This window comes from Coloeus monedula (assembly GCF_965178545.1).
Source record: "Coloeus monedula genome assembly, chromosome: 2".
Lineage (NCBI taxonomy): Eukaryota > Metazoa > Chordata > Aves > Passeriformes > Corvidae > Coloeus > Coloeus monedula.
In genome coordinates, this window is record NC_138782.1 from 51,577,455 (window position 1) to 51,584,884 (window position 7,430).

Genomic DNA, 7,430 nt, shown 5'->3' on the forward strand with positions numbered 1-7,430 from the left:
ATGTCCTTCCATTGTAGCTAAAGGTGCATTAACTCTGCTAAGGGAAGCATCCCAGATTGCCTGGAACAGACCTGGGTATGAGATGGAGCATGATGCCCATGTCAGCCAATTTTGATGTTTCTTTGGGAAGAGTGACTGGAGTTCTGCTCTAGCATAAAGTTTAGTTTCATAGTAAATAGGATGTGGTGAAAGCAAAAATAAACAGTAGACGTGAAAAAAATAGAATCTTAAGTTTATACTGCCAAAGGCCAAGTAGGCATAAAAGTTTCTGTGCTGCAAACTGCTCCTGAGACATTCAAAAATCCTTTGTAGATAAGATTTAAACTCAGTAAGATATCTTAAGGAAAACCAGATAGCCATCTCGAGTGAGGGATTGAGATAAAGTTTTTATTTACTGTTCCATTCTCCACCATCTACACCAAATGGGCATTGGAGCAGGAAGAGAAAAAACAATAGGTCAAAATCTTGTGGACATCAGCAGTTAAATCTAGAGCTGTGTTAGACACTGTCTCTGTAATAAATATGCACAAACCCAGCCTAATTGTATTATAGTTTAAAGATACATCTTCCCTGCTTCTTAGCAAATCTAGGCTGGCAAAGCTCATTCCACATCAGTTAGGATGTATTTCAATTTGAGTCACTTTTTCTGCCACAGCAATGCACAACTGACATGTATGACTTTATTTATGCTATGTAACCAACTTAATGCTCTTGTAATTCTGCTGCATATCCCACAACACCTTTGCAGGAGGGATGATTCATCTCAACAGGCTTAGCTAGTGAAACTCTTCAAGTAACTGTACATGAAACATATGGTTCAGGACAGAAAACATTTTGAGACTGGAATAAGGCCAGGAATAGCAGCTGTCATTAATATAATATAGTGAGATTTGATTTCTCATACAGTGAGAAATACATACAAATACATACAAAGCAAATTTCATTTCCAAGAACCTTTGAGTTTACAGACTAGCTAAAAAATACAGAACTACAAAGTATATACTAATTTTAGATTAAAACTGATTTGTCTTTTCTACCATGGTTCAATGAAAACATTTTGCTTTGTAAGTAGGGCAAAGTTTCCATGTGTAGGCAGGCAGAGACAGCTACTGGGAGTTATCTGGAAGATTCAGAAAGGAGGAAAGCTGACAGGAAGGAACTGAGGTTTGTGTCAGCACCTCAGGACTCAGAGGTGCAGCGGGTTACTCTGCTCTGAAAGTCAGAGCAGCTGAGACATGTGTTTGCTTCACTCTGGCTACTCCCAATTTTTGTGTCTTTAACTCCACTTTGAGGAATCCAGTGACATCAGGGAGAGAGATGTGTTTGAATGTAGTAAGAATATTATAAGGAGAAATATCTAGGTAGGAATAAATCAGATGATAATGTGAACATATGAGGAATTACAGTTGTGGTTGAAGAGAATTTATATCTGAGTGTCATGGACTATAAGGAAGAAGCTGTTTCAGAGGCAAGTATTTCCTGGTTCCACTTGTTCTGGGTGAAAATTCTCCCTACGTTATTCTGTTTTGTCTGTCTTCTAAGTGTCTGTGTGATAACCAGACTAGTTGAGTGGTCTTTTGCATCATGATCATCAACGCATGGTACCTGTCTTTTGGTCCCTTCCATATTTTTCCTTCTGTGAAAGGATGAGGCTAATGCTTCATTCCAGCTAATGGGGATGTGGCTTGTGAGGAGCTCACACAAATGCACTGTAATGCTTGGCCATGCTGAAGCTGTCAGAGAAGAAGGAACAGAGCATGTGGCTGTGTTTGCTCTTGTATGTTTAGAAGGTGATAATGAGCATGGCTTTTATAAGACCATGGAGGCAGGATTGTCATATAAGCAATTATATTTTCCCTTGGGCAGTTTACATTTGCTGGTTTTCTCTGCAAGAGAAATCATCTTACACAAAAGTAGCATGTTTTGCTGTATCAACACTTACACCAATTTTCATATTTTAAGAGACACAAGCTGTTAAACACGAAAAACATAGAACATGTCCCCCCAGATTATCTCTCCAACCCAAGCATTTTTCCATGCCATGTCAGTCCTAATCTATAGATCTGGCATGGGAAAATAGAAATGTTAAATGTCATGTTCATTCCTGGATGACCCCAGGGTTATCCTAACATATGAGGGCAAACTATTCATCTCTTAGCTTTCAGATGTGGGTACATCTGGGCAGTAGGAGAGTGATAATCTCCCTCTGGAGCCATGACTGGAAGAGAAGGCCAAGTTATACCTCAGATTATACCAACAGGACATGGTGAGCCCATCTGATGCAGCTAGCTATGTGCTTGAACTCTTTCTCCCTTTTCAACATGCAGCATTATTATACAATGTCAAAGAGCATGCTCTTTGACATTGTATAATAATGCTGCATGTTGAAAAGGGAATGAAAGATATCATTAAAACAGTAGTGCATCACAACAAGCAATTCAAGACTAAATATGTGCAATAAAACTCTGTATTTTCATTCTCCCATTTTTTTTCTCCCTCGTCCATCTATTTTCTTCTTGCTAGTTTTCACATAGATGCAAACATAATACAAAGTCTTCAGTACTGAAGTCCTCTTACCGTAGAACAGTGGTAAGACTTCATTAACACTCACTGAGGTTTTGAACTACGGTTTGCCCCTTCAAACAACATCCAATCTTGATTTTAAAATTCCTAAATAGAGAAAATACACTATTACTTTTAACAGCTTTTCCCTGTGTTCCTAACCTTTAGCAAACCAAAAAAAAAATCTCTGCGTATAGTCCTGCTTCATTTAGTTCCAGTGCCTACCAACTGGACCTTGTTCATCTGCTGGACTGAAAAACCCATTATCGATTCTTCCTGCCAAAACTATTAAGGATTTAAAAAGAAAGAAAAAAAAACTTAAAAAGTTTAGCCATCTCTTTTCCATAGGTAAAGTAGGTGTTTTTTTTGCCAACACCTCAGTCATTCTCTTGACAATTTTTTGAACTTTCTCCAAGCTGTGACATCAATCCTGAATTGTACTCACTAGGCTGAGTGTAGCAGCAGTCATTCCATCGCCAGATGCAGACATAAAGTTAAAATTCTTCTCCCTGTACACATATCCAAGGATTGTATTAGCCTTTTTTATGAGTGGCAACACATGGTGGCTACCATATGATTATTCTTATATTCTTCTACATGACAAGGCCCAGTAGCACCTCCTGTAATTACAGCTGCAGTTGTATTTTATATATGGCTGTTCTGTTACAACTGTATGTGCTCACATTCACAGCACCCAGTAGCAGTGATCTGACCTTCACTTTTTATCACTGTCTGTTGCCCTGCAAAATATTTACAGTGTGATACTTCTCATTGTTACTCTAATTTCAATTGTGCTATTGTGTTTCTTTCTGAATACTTCTAGAATCCAGATAGAGAAATTCCGTGTTTCAAATGAAGAACAATATGGGGAGGTAGGCAGGGTCTAAAAAGCCCCTTTCTATTACCTAAGTAATCTGTGGCACATGGGCATTTACATTCTTCCCCTTCCTTTTCAAAGAGCCTTTCATTTGTGAGGAATATCATGTCCATTTTTGATCATTTTCTTCTTGAGGCTAAACCACCTCAGTTCATGCAACTTTTGTCATACTAAATTTCTCATCAGCATCAATAATATTTGAATTCTCAGGTAGTTCATATTCTTCTTGGTGTGCAGTGCCTAAACTATACACAGTATTTCAGATGAAGCCCTACCATTGTCGAATACAGCACAGAACAGGCTTATTTCACACATCTTGCAGGCTCTCCTCTTGGTTAGAAACCTCAGTATTGTATTTGCTTTTTTCACAACAGCATCATAGTGTTGACTCCTGCTTAGCTTGTGAATCAGTAGATTCCACAGACTCTTTTAAGAAAAAATGCCACGAGCCACTTGTTTTCCACCCTATATTTATGCAGCTGATTATTCTTGTCCTAATGTAGGGTTTTACATTTATCCCTCTTGAATAGTGCCCAGGCAGTGATGACAGCCCTCTTCATTCTTCCTGTAAGATCTTTGCCAATATTTTTGTGTTTCTTATTGCAAAACCCGCAAGATACACAGGACTAGCCATTCTATGGATTTTTTGGTTTTTTTGCCTTTGGATTCCTATCTTTATTTGTTTAGAAGGCAAAGTGAGTAAGGGTGTTAGATAAGCACCAGCTCTATTAGCAAGTACTTTGTATGTGAACAAGGAGACAAGAGAAGAAACTTCCCAATTTGTGGGGTAAACTCCATGAATTCTGATTTGTTTACCCAGAGATTAAACCCAGATGTGAAGCAAACAGCATTAAGAAGAAAAAGGCAGGGGTTGACATTGGTTAAACCTTTGTAAAATTCCATGACGTCAAGCAGATGATTAGAATTTCAGTCAGGAGAAAGACCTCCAGCATGTATAGATTTCCTTTGTGTTCTCTTGCACTGCAATCATGACTCTGGTGCAAAGTAATAAAAGAATTAGGTATAAAGACAACATCTCTTTTCAGTATTTTGTAGAAATAAGTCTTTATACAGTGTTTAGCTCACACTTAATAAGCAAAATTAAATAAACAACTCATCAGCAATTTATGACGGAGCCAAAACTGGTTCTGAGCACTCCTGGGAATATGGCAGAAATAAGGTAATGTGTATAAATAAAAGTAGCATTAAATGTGAGTCTGAACACTGTTTTTATATCACAAATACTTTTACTGGTAAGTGTAAGTATTGGGGTTTAGTAGCTGATTAAATTTAGCATGTTTGCTTCAAAACACACAAAGCACCAGGATCTGTTTTGACCTCACTTCTACAGTTTTGGAATCACCATTCAACTATTATTTATTTAAATTTATTAAAACAGAAACTGGGGCAAAATGGGAAAGACATTTGTGTTTTGAGCACTGAAGTTGGTCTGAGCCTTGGATTTTGACCTGCTCTAGATGTGGAGTTTTTGTAATTCATTGCTTCTAGTGTCCCAGAAGCAGACCAAGAATGACTTTGAAGCACCTATTTTTTGTTGTTTGCATAATACAGCATTGCTCAAAAAAACTCAGTTACTGATTAAGGTTGTGTAGCAGACTTCAGTGTGGCATTACCTTTGATAATCACATAAATATAAGAAACAGTACTCATGGGCCTAGTCACCGGGTCAGAAAATACAAGTGTAGAGAAAAATTCTGTTCTCTCCAAAGGATTATGTTTTCAAATTTCCCAATGATCTCTCTGCAATCTGTACTCCTTATAGCATTAATCTCACAAAAACTGAGGGTTTGTTAACAGATTTCTGGAAGGGTAGGCCCTACATCAATATGAGAAGATACACACACACAGCCCTGAAAGATTCAGTTTGTAGTTTGACTGTCTTTTTGAAATTCAATTTGACTGTAACATCCTCCAAAGAATTTCCCAGCAATAACCCTCTGAGCTTCACAGTCCTTGGATAGAGAGGTGATGTTGCTCTCTTGCTCTTCTGTTTGCTAACGTAGTGAAGGCAGCCTTGATTTAGTGCTTTCTTACTTCAGTAAGATCATAAAACACAGTCCAACCAAAAGTGTGTGGATCTCATTTATATGTAACCAAAACACATCCAAAAATCCCACAAAACACAAAAATTCCTATGCTGAGAATTAGCAGAAAGTTCCACCTCATTTTAAAATGAGATGTTTAAAATGGAATAACCCCTCTTTTGGCTTTTCAGTGTTACCTGAGTGCCTCTTGGCATACATACTGCAAATTTTTATGGCAGTTACACAGGTGTAACTTAATAGTCAAACAAGACTTTTTTTTTAATTCATCTTTTCCCCCATATAAATAAAAGTTGAGATTTGGATTTTTCCTTCTGACAAACAATCTTAAGTAAAATTAATTTGAAGGGGAAAAAATAGAGCGGTTTGAATCAGGAAGCAAGATACTTGGAAAAACCATATTTTGAAAAAAACTTTCCAGAAACTTAAACATAAAATCTTTTATATCTGCTAGAGTGCTTGACCTTTCCTTCTTCCCTCCACCTCCTGTGGATAAGTGCTTCCTGCCATGAATTGTAACATGGTAGCTTTAGCTCTGAAGCCTTTTCAGCTCCAGATACTAATTTCAGTGCCTGCCCCGGCTTCTACTGGAATTGCTTCATTTATTTTATAGGGTTTCACCTGAATTTTCCACTAGTAAAACTGCAGCCTCTCACAGATCCTGCAATTGCATAGTTTATTTTCAGAAAGAGAAGGTAGGCTGGGGGTTTATTTTGGGAGCTGGGTTCAAGCCCCTTAGCCACACACCTCTGCTGTCACTCTGGGCTTCACCTACAAAGGCTGTAGCTTCTGGCAGCAGATAATTCATGTTCTGTGCTGGGTCCAGGGAGACAGGAGCTACTGGGAGTGCACACTGTGGAGTTTGTGGCTTAGCCTCTTCAGGGAGAAGGAATCATAGCAGGGTCTTCCCAGTTCTTTATCCTTTGAGTTATAAGGATAAAGTGAGCTCTGTGAAGCTCATGACAGTAATCTTACTCAACATTTGCCTAATGGGCCAGCTGCCTTGGATGTCAGAAGCAAAGGAAACCTTCCTTTAAGGAAGGTTATTTATTTAAGAAGTCCTGACATGGACTAGCCTGCAGACCCATATAATCTTCAAGGTCTACCTACACCAGGAGCAGTTACACCCCTCAGTTTCTTGTGACAACCCTCCTCTGCACCAACGCCTTCCTGAAAGTTGTCACCTCTCACCAGCCTACACTGTGTGAAGCATCCCGCTTCTGTGCCAAAATCATCTGGATGAGCTGGGGCTTGAAATTAAGGTGCTACATTAACCTACCTTGTACCTGTAGCAAAAATGGTTCACACTGGTGAGCAAGCTAACCCACACAGCTGTTCTTCAGATGATTCAAGAAATTTTGTCTCAATGAAATTCACTGGAAGGGGGGAGTTACCCAAATAGCAGTAATGGCTGCAGCCATCTCATTTAAACTGCTGCTCCAGACCTGACAGAGGCTTAGAAGGGTGAGTGACTGAGGCACAGCCAAATTTTGTGGGTTCAACATAGGCTGAATTACAATAGCAGAACAACTATGAATTCTCATACAAGTTTGTTATGTGGCAACTGAGGGCAAATTATCTATAATTTTCAACAATCTTGAAACCTGTGCCCAGATTCTGCAAACACAGAAGGCCTGGTCCCTTTCCAAAAAAAGAATGGGAACAAAGTCAATGTGCATGAGGATGGCTGGGAAGAACTGAGAGTTAAACTAAATCCAGCTGCCTTCTAGGAAAATGCAGTTTCTCCTGAGGCCTCTCTTGACAGTTTTGACAGGTTTATAGCAGAGCCAATATAATTTCAAATAGCAAAATCATCTTCATAACCCCTGCAATGCTTGGGTTACCCTGACAGTCTAGACAGCACAGATGTGTCTGCATTAAGCTGGTGATTCTGCCCTCACCTGCAGCACACCAGCTGTTTTTTCTAT